We start from the raw sequence: 20,268 nt of genomic DNA, 5'->3' as shown, positions 1-20,268 counted from the left end.
GCAAGTGTGGTTTCCGACGCTCATGGAGCTGTTAATAGACTGCCCGAGATTACTACCTCAAGAAGCAAGCCTGCTCACGGACCCAGCTGGGTCATATGACCCTCTGAGGGTGAAGGGGACACTGCCGCTGATGGCTTCCAGGATAGCAGGAGACGCTGGAATCTCCCAGGAATTTCGGCACAGGCTGCGAGCCTCATCGCCGAGTCTTGGGCACCCTCTACCAGAAGGAGCTACGATGCAGCTTTGAATAGGTGGGCGTCGTGGTGCAGAAGGAGAAATATTCATCCCGTTTCTGCCCCTCTAGTCGAAATAATACATTTCCTAGCAGAGCGGCTCCAAGACGGTAAAGCTTACAGGACTATAGGAGTGTATAGGTCTGCAATCTCAGCAGGACATCTGCCTATAGAAGGGGTTCCAGTGGGAGAAAACATAGCTGTGATAAGGCTCTTGAAAGGGATAAGATTTAGGAAACCCCTGCAACCAAAGTACGACACACTATGGGACATGTCGATAGTGTTAAGATTTCTGGCAGGCTGGCCGAACAATAGGTATCTGTCCCTGGCGCAGTTGTCTGGTAAGCTTGCTATGCTCCTGTGCATGATATCATGTAGGAGAGTAGCAGACGTTAAAGCATTAGAGATCAATCGGAAGACTTATGGCCCCGAGGGAGTGACATTCAACATAGCCAGGAGAACAAAGACAGATTCTGCTACTATCACTTACCCGTATATGCAAGAACATCCCAAGTGGTGCGTGGCATCATGTATTAAGGAATACGAGAACAGGACGGCGGAAGTGAGGCCAGCGGGAATAACCCAACTATTAATAGCGCGTAGGAAACCACATAGAGGAGTAGCAACAGCTACTATAGCGAGATGGGTCAGAGACATCATGAATCTGGCAGGCATTGACAATTCAAATTCGGTGCACATTCAGTCAGAGGAGCTATGGCCTCGAAGGCAGTAGGGCAAGACGCAGCATTACAAGACATCATGAAAGCAGCTGACTGGGCTAGCGATTCAACGTTCAGGACGTTTTATTTTAGACCAATAAATGTGATAGCAGAGACAGTGGCGCGAAGCTTTGAACAAGCTTAATGTTCGCCTCCGTCTTGACATAGAATGAAGATTCCCCCTGCTAATAGCGCAGGAAGCTCTTGATTCTATTAAAGACAAGGAGGCGAGCATTAAATTCCCGTCCCGAATACACAAATTAATGAAGTAAATGATGTAATGCATTGTTGATAATTAACATGACTATTTCTTCCAGAATAGGGTGTGTATTCCCCGCCCTAACATACACAATTTTGTTTCTTCCTGGCATTAGAAGATGAGCAAAAGAACAGCTGAAGATCCTGATTAGATCAGTTATCTGGAACAAGCTCGCAAGTTCGAATGTGAGAGTCCAATCCAGCACAAAGCAGGAAGTTCAGAGCAAGTTGGACAGTTTTTTACGCAGTTAAGAAGGATTGCAGTTCAAGCAGTCAAAGAAGAGGAAGGACAGAGGTACAGGAAGGACTAGGTCACATGGCCAGAGACTGTGGGACTACAGGAATGATGGGACTTGAAGTTTCTTTGTAAAACAAAAAAAAATGTTAAATTTTAAAGGAAAGTTTTACAAAGTTTATATTTGTTGAGACTGCTGGAGAGTGAAAAATAAAGAAGATGAAAGCTTAATGCTCGCCTCCTTGTCTTTAATAGAATCAAGAGCTCCCTGCGCTATTAGCAGGGGGAATCTTCACTGTATGCACAGTGTTGACCATGTTAAATGAAAATGTGCACATTTGTATAAATAACACTAAAGTCATTCAGTAAAGTCACCCTGACGTGACTCCAGCAGCAGTGGCAGACTGGCAGTGGCACCTGATCACTTGCCAGTTGCCAGCCAGCCTGCCTGCATCTTGCTTGCTTCCAGCGATTGCCTTCAGAAAGGTAAGACAAAAGGTAGGACCCGGGTCGACTCATAAAAAAACAAGCATTGGCAATGCCAACAGTTTGGGTCTGTGTTACCTGCCAAATGCCTTATATTTCTACAATAGCCAAAACTATTGGCTTTGCCAATGTTTGTAACAGGACTCCAGAGAAGGACACACAGTGCGCATACATTGAGTGGCTGAAGCAGATTCGGTTTTATTACACCAATAGCGGGTTTATAGCTCGAAATGAAGCCATTAACTCTGGCATGACTGCCTTGAAAAAACACTGGCAGGCACTTCCAGCACCAAGTTTAATGTTAAGGCTGGATTAAAGTGAGCAAAAAAAATTCCCACGAGGAGGTGTTTTGGATGGGCAGGGGTAGCAACTGGGTGGGAATGGCCATAGGGATTAGCATGACCAGTCAATGGATGAGCAAATAAACAAACCATGTCTCCCTCCTCATGTAGCATGTTTCCCTATCTGTACTCTAATGCTTTATTTTAAAGAAATTTCTGCATGGCTTAGTTGTAGCGCTACAATGCCTCACAGGCTTAAGTTTTCAGTTTTAACACGTGATTTAACACGTGCATGCTATCGTCATACCCATGCCCCTCCCTGTTTATGAGTAAACTGCAAAGTAATGGCGTTTGTGTCGGAGAACTTTGCCAAACCTGCCAACACTAGCCTACCGCATAGGCAATTGCATGGGAAGTACAATGAACTATGGTGGTTGCATAACCTATAACAGGTGGACTGTATAGTGGGAGACATGTGCCAAGATCACTGGCAGTAATAGCCCACGAAGTCAAGCAGGCCGAAGGAAAGTGGAAGCAGAAAGTGAACGAACAAACTCGCAATCCCGAGTGATGCGTCCCCCCAGAAGGTAACAGGAACAGTAATAAGTCCAGGAGGCAGCCGGGAAAACTTGAGCAGGTGATAACATAAGACGAGAGAGAAGTAGACCATTTTGTGAGGCAACTTCCTGGTCAGTTTCATAAGATCATGCAAGTGGAGCATCGAGAAAGACTGGGGAAACGTCTTCCTTGTCATCGTGTGTGGGTGCACTGAAGGACATCTGTGAAATCTTGAGGAAGCAAAGAGAGCTTGAGGAGCATCTCCTTAGTCCCGATAGGGGCAAGTCGAAGGACAGTGTGCAAGTAAAGTCAGGAGTGTGGGGGAATGCAGTTTTAGTCAGTGTGGCCGTAACCATCAGTGGTGGGCTAATAAGCCCTAATGTTGTATCTTAATGGCTCCCAGAACTATATTATCCAGGAGAACGAGGGGCCAGCATGCATTGCTAGATGCTTACCATCTGAAACGTGTAAAAGAGGGAGATGAGTGGAAAATGGCATTTAGGACAAAGTTCGGGTTGCTCAAATATTTGCTAATGCCATTTGGGCTGTGTAACCTCCCTGCTACATTTCAACATTTTATACAGGAGGTGTTAAGGGACTATATTGATGTGTTGGTCATTGTATACGTTGAAAATATTTTGATGCACTCTGAGTCAAGGGAACAACACGTCTTATAAGTTAAGGCAGTGCTTAAACGGTTGCAATTATATCAAGTGTATGCTAAATTGAAGAAGTGTGTGTGTGTGTTGCAGAAAAGGTGTAGTTCTTGGGAGGTGTTTTGGGAGTGGTCATGCACAAGGAAAAGGTGCAGTCTACAGTAACTGAGTGGCCCTCACTACAGTGCTTGAAGGATATGCAGTCGCTTTTGGGTTTTGCACATTTTAATCTGAGATTCATTACCATTTTCCCCCAATGATGACACCTATTAGACAGTAACTTAGGAAGAACAAGCCTTTTCCATGGAATAAGGAGGCAGATGGAGCATTTCATGAGCTAAAGACAGCTTTCACGAGAGCACTAGTATTAGGACACCCAGTGGTAGAGAGACCTTTTCAGGTTGAGACGGATGCGCCGAATTAGGCATTGGGGGCGGTATTGTCTCAGAGAGATCATGACAGAGTTTTGCAAACAGTGGCATTTTATTGCAGGAAACCTACGGGTTGAGAGCAATTACTGACACAGAGTTATTGTCCATTAGAGCAGCTTTTCAGGACTGGAGGCATTACCTCATGGGGGCATGTCACCAAGTCACAGTGGTGACGGACCATAAGAATATGCAGTATTTGGAGTCAGCTAGAACATTGAGTCAGGCTGTTGAGGTGATCCCAATACTTTAATGAATTCGATTTTGTGGTGACCTATCGGCCTGGAAAGAAGAATGGGAAAACAGATGCATTGACTAGCAACATCAGTAGGTTCCTATTACAGAAAGCAATGCAATAGTTCCCCCGCGGAGTGACAGAAGGCTTACTAAAACAAGTATGGACGAGTACTCTCCTGGGTGGCAGGTCATCCTTTAAGAACCCTTCGGGATGGGCTTTCTTACCATGCCCAGCATCTGTATTGGCCTATGTAGGCATTACGAGAGAAAGCCTTGTATTGGTGCCAAAACTCACGATTGGCAGTTCATTCTGGGGAATGAAATACCCAATGCATGCTGGGAAAATATTTATGGTGCCCTGGTATGAATAGGCATGTAACATAAATATGTGGAGGGTTGTGATGTATGCATGTGGAGCAAGTCGGATCATTCTAGCTTGGACTATTGTAACAGCCTCTTTCTAAATCTACCTGCCTCTACTCTCCACCCTCTGCAACTAATCCATAGCAGGACTGCTAGCCTTGTCCTTGGCCTCAAGCCCTGGGATCGTATCTTTCCAGCTCTGAAATCTCTCCACTGGCTCCCAGTGGATGCAAGGATTAAATTCAAAACCCTCTGCATTGTCCACAAGGCTTTCTGGGGCATGGGTCCAAAATACCTTCAGCTGTTTCTCTGCAAATACCTCCCCTCTCGAGCTCTTCGCTCCTCTACCTCCAACTCCCACAGGGTCAGTCGTTTTTCAAAGAAACGAGCTGGGGGTAGATCTCTGTCTTTGACTGGGGCCCCCCTTCTGGAACAGCCTCCTGACATTCTAAAACTTGAGGAGAACCATCTCTGGTTCCGGAAGCACCTCAAGACCTTCCTCTTTTCTTCTGCCTTCACTCCCCCTCTCCCCTGCTGATCTGTTCTCTCTTGGCACTGTGCACCTGGCCACCCTCTGTCCTCCGGGCCCAGGTACCCGCTCACCCTGCCACCCTCCCGCACTGCCTCCGGGCCACCCCTTGCACTGGGGTCTGTATCTGTACCCATACAGCCCCCCCTTTTTCTTCCTGCACTTATCAGACCTACACTGTCTGCTGCCTTAAACCTAGCACTTGCAAATTGCTGGCTGCATTACCACTGTTTATTGCCTTTATTATTTATTGTTATTTATCTCTTTCTCCTCTGCTTCACACTTCCCACTTCTCCCTCCTTCCATGCACTTTTCCCCTCCCCCTCTCCCATGCACTTGCTCGTTCTCAATGTCATTGGGCCCAGTAAGATTGCTGTTTTGTTCTCCCCTGTTCCCCTCCCTTGCCTTGTCACGCTCTGAAACACTTGTGTACGAGCGCGATAGAAATAAAATATCAATCAATCAAAATTCTAAGAAGATGGATTTGATGCAACCACTGCCGACTCCTGATGTTCCTTGGACACACATTTCTATAGACTGTGACGGATTTACCGAAGGATCATAGAAATGACATAATTATGGTGGTTGTTGACTATTTCTCTAAACAGCCCCATTTTGTTCCATGTAGAGGAATACCTAGTGCTAGTCAATTGGCAGAATTAGTCTTACAACACATGTCACAAGGCCTATTAGGACCATTAGTGTTATCCTCTCCCTTGCCCCCCCCCTTTTTTTGTCTTGTGGTACCTTGAAACAACATTTGTTGTACAGGCGCCTTACATTGATCCAATAAATAAAATAAGATATAGTGCAATCACATGGTTTGCCTAAGACGATAGTGTCGGATGAAGGTTTGCAATTTACCTCTCGGTTTTGGCAGGCCTTCTGCAGAATGTTGGGAATCAATTGTGTGCTTTCAAGTAGTTACCATCCGCAAACGGATGGACAAACGGAAAGGGTGAACCAGACCATGGAGCAATACATAGTGTTTTTTGGTTCATGGAATGACCTCTTGGGTACAGGCGTTGTGGTTAGCGGAATTTACATATAACAATACTGAGCAAGTCGCATTAGGAACAGCGCCAAATGAATGTGTATATGGATTGGCACATAATATGCTTCCTGAAACGAACCTGATGTGGACACAGTTACTGTGTTAATAGAGCACAAACAGGTACTTCTTGATATCAGGCAGAGGGCACGACAAAACTTGGACAAAAAGCTAAAGAGGTATATAAGAAACAAGCAGATAAGAAACGCTGATTGGTTCCCACATATGGGGTAGAAAACAAGGGGCCTCGTTATGAGTCAGGCAGTAACCCTGTCGGTGCTAGCGGCGGGTTGCTGCCAGACTCGTAACATTTTACTGATGCCTGACTTCCTGGTACCACCAGGACATTACAAGTCTGGCGGTCCGGGAAGTCAAGCGCTGGGAAAAATGTTAATCCCCATTCCCATAGGACTCTATGGGAGTGGGGACTCGGAAGGAAGGGCACCGTTGCAGGCGCTTCTGTGAATTCTACCTATCGTGGCCGATGCGCCTGGCATGGTCAGACCTCTTGAGCGCAGCAGGCCCGACAGGCAAACTTGTAGTTTGCTGGTCTGGAAACAAGGGTGCCGGTGAGCTTACCAGTACCCTGGTTTCCGGACCGGCAAACTTGTAATGAGGCCTAAGGTGTTGTTATCGACTCAATATTTAGGGCTACTGGGGCCATGGAAATTCATGCCTAGGTTCATTGGGCCTTATGTGATCAATAAATGTGTGTCGCAATCAGCAATGAGATTGTAATTGTCTAGTCATTTAAAAAACCATCTAGTCTTTCACGTGTCTCTGCTTAAACCTGCAGCTCCTGATGTCCGCGCTGAAAGAGCACTGGTCATCATGAAAGATGAAAAAGAGTAATGTGAAGTCTAAAGTATTTTGCATTCAAGATGACAAAGACAATTGTGGTACCTTGTGGAGTGGTTGGGGTATGGACACGAGGACTGCTCATGGGAACCAGCTGATACGGTACATGACCACGTCTGGTGAGACAATTCCATACTTGCTTTCCAGGAAAGCCAGGGCCGGATCGGCCCCCTGAGATGGCGGGTACTGTCAGATGTGTGGTGGCATGTAGTATTAGTCACTGTGTCTGTAGCCATCAGTGGTGGGCTAAAAAGCACTAGTGTAACTTACTAGACCCCCAAACTACATTTCCCAGGAGTCTGGGGGCCAGCGTGCATTGCTTCGTGTTTAGTCCGTATGGGCTTTTAAGGCCCACCTCCGCCTGTGCAAGGTGCTGATGATTGATGTTTGGAGGCACGGGCGGAGGTCATCATGGACAAACGCTTATACTCACTGGCAGGCTGCCTTCCCCGGGCTTTAGCGATGAGCATATTCATCCCGGGCGCTGTAGTCAACAGTGTAAGCGCACTGTCAGTGGTGGGACAGCCTCGTGGGGCTACCGGCGACACAAAGTAACTCTAGGTCCTCGGCAAAATATCACGAGTCCCTCGCTATTCGGCTGAGTAGACTGAGAATCTTCCCGTGGACAATGATAGTGTAAGTCCATAAAAATCTGCAGTGGGTCTGAAGGAACCCGTCTTTCAAAGCATAACCCTTCTCATTCCTATGGGCAGCCGATCGGAAGAAAAGAACGAAGGAGGCGGTAAAGGAGGGGTGGTGATCCCGAAGATCGAGAGGAACCATGTGAGCGGTGAGTGAACCAAGAAATTCAATACTTTGGCAAATGTCTTATAGGCATTAGAACAAGTAAGGGAAAAGTTAACGGAGGGAGGCGGAAAATAAAAATAGTCAGAAGTAGAGAAGAATATATTATATATATATATATATATATATATATATATATATATATATATATATATAGGGATAATGACTCAAGCATAAGAGAGAAAACAGTGGTTACCGGGAGGACACCCGAGAGAAAAACAGAGGATACCAGGAAGGACACCTGAGATAAAAAAAAAAAAAAAAAAAAGTGTGAGGAATCACCTTGTTCCTGCACTTTAATATAGCGGTCAGAAGAAACGTGAACTCATAGTTCCATATAATAGGGAAAAATTAGGCTACTATGACGATTAAAGACGTCATAAAAGGAGTTTGTTTAAACTCCATGGGCCTCATTACACGGAAGGCGGTTAAAGGTTAACGGTCACTGGTAATGGTACCGGTGACCGTTAACCCTTACCGCCTTACTGCGTGGTCCCTTTGCGGGTTGGCACTTTAACGCCTGCTTTTTAGCAGGCGTTAAAAACCAACCCGCAAAGGGACCAGGGTGCTAATTACGGTACCGCAATTTGCGGTACCGTAATTAGCACCTTCCCGATTCCCATTATGCCCTATGGGGCAAAAATGGGGAAGGGCAATGGGCGAAGGGGGAATTACCGCCCCACCAACCTCGGAATAGGGCGGTAATTCCCCTTTCCTCCAAGGCGGAGCCGGTATTTTACCAGCATGGACCAAGGTGCTAATAGCACCTTGGTCCACCGCCTACCGTGTAATGAGGCCCTATGTCGGGTAATTGATTAGAAGGCAGAGATATAGGTGTCCAGCTGGTGTCTGTCTAGTCTGTCAAGTGTCTATTGTACGTGTTCTGTTGAATGTCACATGTAAAGAATTGTGTATCATTGATTGGTTGAAGCAAAGTTTTTGGGTTTGAAGCGATTCTGTAACTGAGTGGGAATCGCACACAGATTGATGTTCTTGAAGTAAATTGATGACATAAAATTTTGACGAGGAAAGATTGGATTGGAGCTTGCGGTATTTGGTGCTCGCTCATATTGTGGAAGTGGTGAAGTTGCATGAAAGTATTGCTAGAACCAGAGTACAAGCATGGAAGAGATAACCCCACTTGCTCACTTATGTAAGCAATTGCCTAAACAGGCACCCAAGCTTAAGAAGTACAGCACCGAGTGGGGTAAGGGCACCGCCCACAAGATGTTTATGCCGTGGCCACAGAACGGGTCCTTATCTAAAGCCGTTTTACAGCATAAGACGACTTATCTACATGCCACATATACAGGTAAAAACCTAGAGAAACGCCTCGCTGTTCTAGAACTTTGGAAAATGTACAACTGCAGACTGGATATTAAATGTATGCACGGAGGAGGGTGAGACGCCTACCGCGCCACCAGCCCCGCCTGAGCCAGAAATCGAGGGAAGTCAGAGGGACTCTACCCGCTAAGAGAGCTGAAGGCAGCTACTGGGTATAGTAACCCCACATATGAGTCACCCACGTACAGTAGTGACGAAATTAAGGGGCAGGATCAGGAAATTAATCTTACCTCCGCAGTCCTGAGGGACAAGGAGAGATGCAATGAGGGAAGGGAGGATAAGGCACATTTTAGTGCACCTCTCGATAAAGAGAGAGAAGGGAAGAAATGGAAAGGAAGTGAAGACAGAACTGATGAGATAGCATTCGCAAAAGACGAATGGATAGGAGGACAGATATTGTTGAAACTCCATGGTAAAGGAAGTTATGACGTGAGGCCGAGAGAGAGAGGTCTGATGAGGCACAGAGAAGGGAAAAGGAGAAGGAAAAGGAAATAAGGGATGAGAGAATAAGAAAGAAAGATAGGCTGAGGCGAGAACAGCTATATCGCAAAGAGCAAGAAAAACAGCTTGTTCGCAAACAGAAGGCAGCCTATGACCAGTACAGACAGAATCAGCAAACTTTGGAAGAAGAGCAAAGAGTATGTGAAAAAAGGATAAAGAGGCGAAAGGATGAGGAAGTTAGAAGGGCAAATGAACGTAGAGATGAAAGGAGAAGGGAAGAAAATGAGACCAGAGAAGAACCGAGGAAGCGCACGGAAGTTGATGATGAAATAGAACGTAAGCGTAGACAGATGGCACGCGATCTTCAATATTTGGAGCGATAAGTTAAAAAACCCAATCCTGTTGTAGAATGGGAAGATATTGAAGAATTCTTTCCTGCATACGACTCAGTACCAGGCACGAGTGGGGCAAATATTGAAGATGACTTCGACACCAGAAGCATCGGGGAAACGATCGATAAAATATACGATGAAATGGGGCTATAATCAAATTCCCACGGAGGAAGAGAAGACAAGCACTTGGAAAGCACTCAGCTGTATGACACTCAGGATGTCACCCGAAGTAGTGGAAGCAGGGGACTGTCCCTGGACAGGCTAGAAATTAGTAAGAACGACGAAGATGCAAGGGGTTGCGTGAATTGGGAACAATCAATGTCCGACTCCAGAGGAGAAATGGAGGACGAGACAAATGAAGAAGAGAGACGGCGCGAAAGCGACTCCCAAGGGACAAAGGGGTACGATGGTCAGGGGCTAGCAAGTCTTCACCTAGGGCATCAGAGTCTGCCGCGCAGCCTAGCCAGCATGAAGGAACACCCCATGGTCAGAGGGGGATGTCAGCACCCGCCTATGTAGACAGATTGAGGACATTGCCAGGTAGACGGCAATGTGGGAATATTACCCAGGCAATAGACAGGAGGGCCATGGGGAAAGAAGGAAGACTGCGCTTTCCAATTCCCGCTGAAAAAGGGGGAGTAAGACCACAATATATTCCATGGCCACACATGGATTGAGAGAACCTGAAAAACAAGCTTCCAATGCGGACAACGGGAGCTGGGAAGTGGATACATGAGTTAGAAAAAATGACAGGGGGTGTCACGTTAGCTATAGGGGACATTGAGTGTCTCCTAATCGCCATACTCGGTGAAAGAGCAGACGATGTGTGGAAGCGGGCAGGATACCCTGGGGTAACCATAATTAAATCTACCCATGACGGAGAACCATTCAATAACTGTAGAGCTGCAGTGTGGAAAGCGCTACGAGTGCTGTATCCAGACACTTCCGATATGGGAGCTATAATGACTCGGAAAATGAAAGCGTCCAGAATTTTCAAGACACGTGGGTGCTCAAAATGCATGAATCTTGGACGAAATCTATCCCTGTATTCTACCACATATTGTGCCAGGGGTTCACAAGACCCGGTGCAGAAACAGCTCAAGAAATTGGTAGGAGTACAAGCTAAACCGTGGGCCAAAATACAGTTGACTATTCCACATTACTGTAGATTGTTGCAGGAAAAGAATCGGAAAAAGGAGACAACTCGTAAGGGTGAGGAAGCGAAGCTGGTGCAAAAGAAATTCTCAAAGTATGCTCTCGAAGGAGCCATGCTAACTAACCCAGCTGAACAGAACGTACAACAGGCGACTAACCCGCCGCAGAACAACCAGGGTAACGCAGGATTTTACCCCAGGGGAAGGGGATTTAGAGGAAGAGGATGGCAGAGTAACCAGGAAAGGTTTCAAAGTAATCAAGGAGGCTTTCAAAACGTGCAGATGGGCAGTCCAGATATGTCAAATGGGCAGATAGCCCGACCACCACCAGTGTGTTGGCTGTGTGGAATGACAGAACATGTGGCGCGCTCGTGCAGAAACCAAGGGGCATTGCAAAATGGTCAAGGAATGGGAGCAGGCACGGTGAATCCACCTGCTATCCCACAACAGGGCGGTGCACAGAATCACACAGTGCAGCAGCAAGCACCGGGCTTGCAGCAAGGTGCACAGCAAGGTGTCCAACCCTCGAACATGGGGAACCTGCCAGAGGGGCAATCTCAACAGGCACCACCGCAAATGTCTTAGGGCACAACCTCCGGAAGGGGAGGCAACCCTGGGAATGGAGAAAATCCACAAGCATACAGTGGACCGAACTTATATATGAACTAGGACAGCTCACTGGGAACTCTGATGTGCTCTATCCTATCAGTGACACCAGACCCTAACAGGGAACCAAGGGTGAATGTCGTCATAGGGGGGAAAGAATATTCCTTCCTAGTTGACACGGGTGCAACACGCTCGTGCATACGAGAAGGCAAGTTTTCCTTGTCCGGCCAGGCCATAGATACTCCGAGTTTTACAGGAGCTCATAGTCGAGTTCCCTTCACGGACAATCTCCCAGTCTCCATAGGAGAGTGTGAAATGAATGTACCTTTATTGTATTCACGTCAGACCCCAGTAAACATTTTGGGTCGAGACTTAATGACAAAGTCGAATATGACAATCTCGTTCACGGAGGAGGGCATGGTATGCCCCGCTCCTGGAATGCATTATTCAAACGTGTGCAAAATGATCAGAGCATACTCCGGACGCATAGCCATGAGAGCTATACCATTAGAACCAGAAGTCTTCGCATACGGCATGCGTGTGCTCATGGCGGGATTGCCAGGCCTTGCAGATAGGCCCATGAGAACCCCCGACGAGTTTCTATTCAGACCAAGAATACCTATGCATGAAGAAGGGGGACAGGTATTTCCCTTGACGATACATATTGCAGCAGTACGAGAGAAAGTAGCGTTGGTCGAAGGGTATGATGACGAAGGCAGGCAATGGTGTGCGATTATCGCCATTGAAGAAGGGTTTCAAGTCGCTGATGTCTCGAATGAGGATCTGTTCGAAGAACACCCTAACTTGGAAGAGACAAGGGTGGAAGTAAGTCTAATATTCTGGGTCAAAATGATCAAACGAGAAGTGCCACAAAGAATGATGTTGGCACTGACCCGTCCCGCATATTTTGATGACAACATGGCCCAGGTGCCTGTCTCAGTATGGACTATGGGACCCTTTGACGTAGGCCTCCTAGAGGGGGTGGGAGAAGTGAAAATCAAACTGAAACCAGGAGCAATTTTACCAAGAGCATGACAATATCCCATGTCCAGAGAAGCGGATGAAGGGATCGCGAAGACAATTTCCGCCATGATGGACCAGGGCGTTTTAGTGACGTCAGAGTCACCATGTAACACAGCGGTTTATCCTGTCAAAAAATCAAAGGGGGGGGTCTTGGCGTTTAATCCAAGATTTAAGAGCATTAAACGATATTGTCAAAGCCGAATTCCCTCTGGTCCCTAATCCATCTATGATCCTGTGTAATATACCGATCAAGACGCACAGTGATTGACTTGAAAAATGCTTTTTTCTCAATCCCGTTGCACCGTGACTCACAAGATCGACGTCATTTACTTTCAGACAAATGCGTCCGAAAAGCACGAGGTTGCCACAGGCTATTGTGAGTCCCCATCCATTTTCAACAGAGTCTGACAAATGGACCTAAGCAATATTGCTGTAGACAGTGTTGTGTTGCAGTATGTGGATGACATTCTGATCTGCAGCACCACTGAAGAGCAATGCAGGCGCGATTCTATCCGGCTACTGACTATACTGGCTGAGAAAGTATATAAGGTTGACAAGGAAAAACTACAATACTGTCAACAAGAGGTGCTGTACATAGGCCAGTTAATCTCACATGAGAGGAAAATAGTCACCCCAGAAAGGGCTGAAGCTATCATGAACACGGCTAAGCCACTCACGATAAAGCAAATGCAGAGCTTCCTAGGCTTATGCAATTATGTTAGAGCATGGATCTTCAATTACAGCACGTATACCAAGCCTTTGCTCCAGGCCCTAAAGAAGGACCAGGCGACAAAGGAAAAAAATTGAATTGACTGAGGCAATGGAAAAAGGGTTTGCAGAACTCGAGAAAGCAATTTGCTCGCCTCCGGTTCTCGGGATTCCTAATTATGCAGAGGAATTCTACCTGTTCTCACACACGAATGGCAGCGTTATGACAGCAGTGCTCGCCCAAAGAATCTCGTTGGGGTACAAGCCCCTAGCGTATTACAGTGGGAATCTGGACCCAGTAATGAGAGGCCAGTTGCCATGCGAACAAAGCTTAGCTGCCGCAGCGTTCGCCATAGAGAAGGCGGCAACCATAGTAATGGGATGCTCCATGACGTTATACGTCGAGCACTCATTATTTGCCATCTTAGAGAAACCAAAAGGCACATTGACATCTCAGAGAGCTTCTGCATATGAAGTGATCATATCTAATCCATCGATCAAAATAGTTCGATGTAAAACAGTAAACCCAGCTACGTTCATAGCTGAGCCAGTCACTGAAGGAGAGCCTATACATGACTGTGCGAACTACGAAGAATTCTATGATGAAATCCCCAGGGTGAAAGAAAATGCCCTGGCGGGAGGGGAAATCATCTTTATTGATGGGTCTTTGAGAATCGACCAAGAAGACGGACAAAGATATACAGGCGTGGCCGTAATAAAACACATAGCACACAGAGAATTTCAAGTACTTGTCAGTGCATGAATACCATCTCACTATTCAGCACAGGCTGCAGAAATTTTGGCGTTGATACTCGCCATTGAGAATCACGCAGATCAGGAAGTAACAGTGTACAGTGACTCGGCCTAGGTGACGTCAACACTGCATGCTGGTTTAGCGTGCTGGAAAAGGAGGGGCTACCTCCGAGCGGACAGCACGCCAGTGCAACACGCAGCCTTATTGGACAGGCTGATTAAGGCACTACAGCTCCCAGTGGGCATAGCGGTCATGAAATGTGCCGCCCACACCTAAGGGACAGATTTCGTGTCACGCGGAAACCATGCAGCAGACACGGAGGCCAAACGTATGGCGTCTAAAAGTGAGACGATCATGGAAGTAGAAGTGGCACGCACCCATGAACGAATGATGGTAGCTCGAGCCACACCAGAGTCCTACAGTAATATGGGGCAGACTCAACTAATAGAGCTTCAAGGGGAGGCACCACAGGATGAAAAGAACCTGTGGAAGCGTCGAGGGTGTTCTTTAAACCTCTCAAACGTATTGTGTCGGCAAGACAGCACTGGTAAACCAGTAATGCCTGTAGCCCTATTAAAAAGAGCATTGGAACAGTTCTATTACCCATTTCATTTGTCAAAAGAAAATCTTGCTGCAACACTCACAGAAGACTAGTTTATACCGAATTTAGCAGAGCATGTTGCATTCTTTATGGTGAACTGCATAATCTGCCAGCAATTCACTGCTTGGCACACATAAAAAGTAGTGAGAGGAATCCTCCCCCGGCCTAATGGGCCTTTTCAGCACTTACATATCAATTATGTCGACATGATTCAAGTGTGTAACAGGTACGTAATTGTAGTGGTGTGTCCATTCTCTAGATGGATAGAAGCAGGTCCCTGTACACGCCCAGACTCAACCTGTCTTGTCAAATTCCTGGTGAGGGAGGTGTTCCCTAGATGGGGGGTACGTGAGGTGATGAGGTCAGAGAACAGGGCTCATTTTGTCAATGCAGTCATCTTCCCTGGAGATGCCTTGTTGGTAAAGAACAACACGAGAAAAAGGGGGGACGAGCCAAGATTCAACGGCCCTTTCATCGTAGAGGACTGCACTCCGTCAGCCGTTAAATTGCAAGGCAGGCGAGCATGGATCTTCCTTAATAACATTAAACCGTATATCGGTGAGATCCCTCTAGCTGCAGCCCACTGCGAAGAAATCACAGACAACGGGGAAGAACCACAGCACGTGCAGACGAGATCCATGATGAGGAATAAGGACGCATGAGCCGCAAAGCCAAGACAAAAGAACTCCGTTTGAAAGTTGTGGCTTTAAACTGGACATTTCCTCTAAGCATAAAAAGGGGCTAAGGACAATAAAACGGACACTCTGTGCAGCCTAGTTGCAGGGTGAAGAAGAGAATTGTACACCCAAAGCTACAACACACTGATATTACGAACGTTTGAATCAAGCCACACTTAAGCATTGTTGAAAAACAAGACTCCGATAGGCAGTGAGCAAAGACTTTTCGTTTAAGAGTGTAAAACAGTCACCTGAAGCAACCAACACCAAGACTTTGCTTTGCAGAACTTATGGTATCCCCCAGCTGGAATATCACAAGGGATGTGCTGTCCTGTCTCCACTTAGTACTAGAGACATACCCGTTACTTGTAGGGAGAATAACCAGTGTCACAGACTTTGTTCAAGATCCTGCTAACAAGAAAGTAATACAGCAACTGCTGACTGTCCTCGCGGAAGGAAGCCTTCGCCGAGCTGCCCAAATACAGTGATAAGGACATAAATGCTTCCACCACAGGTGATCATAGATGAACTCACGTATACACTTTTCTTTCGTATCATAGAGGAGTGCCCAGGACTCGTCGGGAGAACCACGGAAACACTTACGTACATTAGTGATCCAAGAAACAGTGAGCATTTGAACCAACTGTGAATCAAGCACAACTACATGGTCGCAATCAACGCAGCCGGAAAGTGTAGAGACTGTTTACATCAAAAGAAAGGCCTATGATCTAGAGACCAGCAAAGCAGAACAATGTCCCTTTCACCCGAGGACAGCCGGCTGGCTCGCAACGTCCTATTCCGGCTAGTCACTGACTTTCCCGAAATGGTTGGGTGACCTACCGAGGTTGACGTCATCACCTTCATCAGAGATCCAGCTAATGTTGCACACATAGGAACACTCCTCCATGGATTCATGCTCCAAGTGGAGCTGTCCAACTTTCAACGAGAATATCTACGGAGATTCCAGTGAAACCTTCCGTCGAGGGACAGATCGAAACGAAGGCAGTTCTTCATCTTTCTGCCGAGGGACAGATCCAGGAGATGGACACAGTTCTTCACCTTTCCACCGAGGGACAGATTGAGAGCAGAGACGTGGACGCCACCATTTATTTTTATTTTTTATTTTTATGACTTTGATTTGAATTGATTGCTATTTTTCTATTTATTTATTTTAACAGGACCCAGCATGTCTTCTGGACTGAAGCAAATTCGGGGGGTGGACTGGGAATGGACCTATTTTGAATATGCTCAATGAATGTGACTCACCAAAGGGGATAGTCTAATCTTTTTCCATAGTCTAGCAAGGGAACTGCATCCCGTAACCAGAGACAATTGACACCCTCGAGAGGGAGGACACTTACGAAGCACAAGACACTTTATGTTACAAACTTTGAGAGACAATAATGGAGTAAGCGAAAAGTACAGAACTTTATAAAGCTACTATGATTGAAATGGGGGCCCAAAACAGCAACTTATTCCTCCCACAAACAGAGGGGCGCACCCACTTCCCTGAAAGGATATGCTGCAAATTGTCATACCGCACGATTATGTGCATATGTATAGTGATTGTCATTGTCTTTGTCATTAATAATCAGACCTGCATTCTTTATTGGTGCACAAAACAATCCAATTTCGGTGCACCCACCAGATAATGTATGCATAATTCCCACGAAAGCACCCAGGCCCTATATAGTTATTCCAGTTCCAAGAAAATCTGATGGTAAAGCGAACTAACTAAAATTTTATGTAATTAGCAGTGATTCATACACACTTGAGGTAACGAATGAAGAGAAAAGCTGGAGACAGGGTCAGCACGGAATTAATTAAAACGTAGCACTGACCACTACACGCACACACACACTGAATGCACATGAACAATGGCAAGTGTCAATGGCTGCAGAACCTCGAACAAAGGCAGCATAGAGCACAAGGCTGCCTACCGAACAATCAGTTCCAGAAAACGATAAAGGAGACCGAGAAAAGCTGAGCGAAGGGCTGACCAAAGTAGATATAGCAAAAGTCCTCGAAAGGACAGAAGTGGCTACAAGAGAATTCACTGCAAGGACACAAGTGCCAATAGATCATCTATTCCCGTTCATAGCTAGAGCAAAGAAACTACATGATGAACTGAAAACTAAATCTGCAAGGATGGGATTGACAAGCACACAAGATCTCAACCCAAGGAACAAGCTTCAGACCGACCATACAGCCACATGCAGGACCAGTGTCAGGCTGGATAACATGGACACTTGCACACCGAAAAGAAAAGATGCATGAGGACCAGGAAGGAGCCAACACATGAAGGAGGTCGGAAGACGAAAATCAGAAGGAGAATGCTTCGTCTGTGCACTTCTACCGTACAGCATGGGAAAATCCAAGGTCTTTGTTGGTGTAGAAATTGATGTCCAGACAGCACACTGCATGTCGCACGTAGCAATGTGCAAGACCAGAGGCCAGTTCATGGGGAGTGATGCCTCCCTGAAATGGGCAACTGAAGCAACTGATCCTGACGAGGATGATTAAGTTCAAGACATAAGACAAGAAACAGAGCTCCTACTAAGAATCATGTAATCAGGTACGAGAACCCTGGAGTAAAAGGGGCTGGAATTAGATGGGAAGTGAATCAGAAGCTAAATGTCCAAGGAAAAACTCCAGAGGAGGCTTGAAGTTGGAAGAACAGAAGCCAAAGGCATATTTGGGGGACAGTGCTTTCACCAGACGGATGGGAGAAAGGAGTGGTGATCTGCAGAGCTTGGATGGTCATTGGACAGTACAAACCTACCATCAACATTGTGCGGAACGGATGCAAGCCATTATGGCCGAAACTTGCAAAACTACTCACATGGGTCGAAGACAGAGGAGGACCAATGCAGATAGTGCCACTAGAAAACCCAAAACTCTGTTTCAGAAACAATGGCACAAGGAAGATGGGAGAGAATCAGAACTGCGGACGAGTCTTCGACACTCCAGGAATGGTACATGGAACCGCAGTAATTATGGATCATTACTGGCCGTGTGGATCTAAGGCATACATAAGACTGCCGAAAAACTGGGGAGGCATATGCACAATAGTGAACGTCCACGTTCCTGCACTAGTGAGCACAAAAAGAGACCCGAGTATTGACAGTTTCCCGAAAGCAAATGATCACCTAAGGAAGGGGAGGTCTGTGGAACTGGTATCCCGAATGAAGAGAGAGAATTACTTTTCTGCCAAATCAGAAGTAGCATTTTATGCTATCCCATATGACCACAGGCTGTTTAGCCTCACCTAATCAGTATTCACAACAATACTCTTGCCACACATCCAAGTAGGAGCAAATACTAAATGGTTGCAGATAACCAGATGGGAGTTATTGCAGGCCATCAACACCACCATAAAAGGATTCAACGCGATCAAAGAAGAACTAAGAGCAATCCGATTGATGACCCTCCAGAACAGATATGTACTTGACATGATCACAGCAATGGATGGAGGTGTTTGCACAAAAATCGGAGAATCATGTTGCACATTTATACCTTCGCATGATGAAGAAAATGGAACCCTAACAGAAGCCATAAGTATGCCGACAACCCTGCAGAACCAGATGATTGATGAAACTGACAAATTACATGATGACAGCTGGTTTGGAAGAATATTCTCATGGGTCCCACAATGGATGGCGGATATAGTCAAGTTTCTGGGAGCCTTACTAGTATTGATACTGCTAGGATCCTGTGTTATCAAGATAATCATCACACAGTGCCAGAAAACTGTGAAGAAAGCCATTGGAATGAAAAGCATGGTCGATGTCGAACCAGGATGGAAGCCCAGAGACCTGACTGATGAAGAAATAAGAGACTTTGTGAAGGCCAGCAAATTTGCGCCAGTAGGAACAAAGTTTGTATATCCCAGAAATCGAAGATAATATAAAGGAAAATTGATCTATTGTAGCCCAAACAGACAGTGTCAGCTTATGACCTGGAACAAAGACGAACACATAAAAACAGCAGGAAGCCTGAAAGGAGTGATAAAGATATGGACCCCTAAGAAACGCACGTTCACGCCCTCGTGTACAAACCCAGAAGACGAAGAAGTGGATACGGAAGAACAAAGTAACAAGAATTCAAAGGGGGAAGCAGAAGTGGTCGATGAACCGACCATAGGGGGGTGTGTAGATGAGGTCCCGGATACGGCCTGCACTCCAGTCCCCCATTTTGAGGTACCTGAAGCATACTCGCCAAGGTATGTGACGCATAAGGAGCAAATAAACCAACAGAGAGCCACAGTGGGGCTCTGTCCAGTACCCATCAGAAGGACTTGTATACCTATTGAAGCACCAATCACCAGACAACCATGGGCTGCACAGTATCCCTTGAAACAACCATACCAGCAGTTGACATGAAATGAAGATTACGTACAACCTGTCCCCGAAGAGACCCAAAGGGCCTTAATCGAAGGCAAATGGTGAACAACACAAGGGCCCGGAGAGACGCACGGACGAACAAGACACGGATTAAAGAAGTCACACAAGGATGAAATGCTATGAATAATGACGTAATGAACAGTGAAGAAGAGACGCATTGAAATGTAAGGAGACGTAACCATGATCAAATTATGCAACTGGCTAAATGTCTGTAAATAGGCTCGGAACGCAAGAAGCTAAGCAAACTGTACTGCTTGCAATGCTTAGTAGAATAATAGAGTGGCAAGCGCCAAGTATATAACTACCTCAATGAAGCACAATATACAAGTGCGACTCCATTTTGTAAAAGCAGAATTAAGCCCAGGCTGCAAGGGACTAACAAGGCCAAGATTCATATTCCAGCCAGAGCAAAAGGAAAGAGCGGAATCGAAACTCAGTAAGAAGTAGCTCATGCCTGGGAATTCGAGGT

At 46.2% G+C, this 20,268-nt stretch overlaps 1 protein-coding gene across 1 annotated transcript in view; it reads right to left on the bottom strand.

Annotated features, from left to right (window-relative positions):
* The window catches only part of LOC138567658 (zinc finger protein 585A-like), a 198,563-nt gene that overhangs the window by 59,657 nt on the left and 118,638 nt on the right, over positions 1-20,268 (bottom strand). The window lies entirely within an intron of this gene.

Source organism: Ambystoma mexicanum, chromosome 2p, assembly GCF_040938575.1.
Source record: "Ambystoma mexicanum isolate Mex_15411 chromosome 2p, UKY_AmexF1_1, whole genome shotgun sequence".
NCBI classification, from domain to species: domain Eukaryota; kingdom Metazoa; phylum Chordata; class Amphibia; order Caudata; family Ambystomatidae; genus Ambystoma; species Ambystoma mexicanum.
Note: the sequence above shows the minus strand (reverse complement) of the source record. Positions and strands in the feature narration are given on the sequence as shown.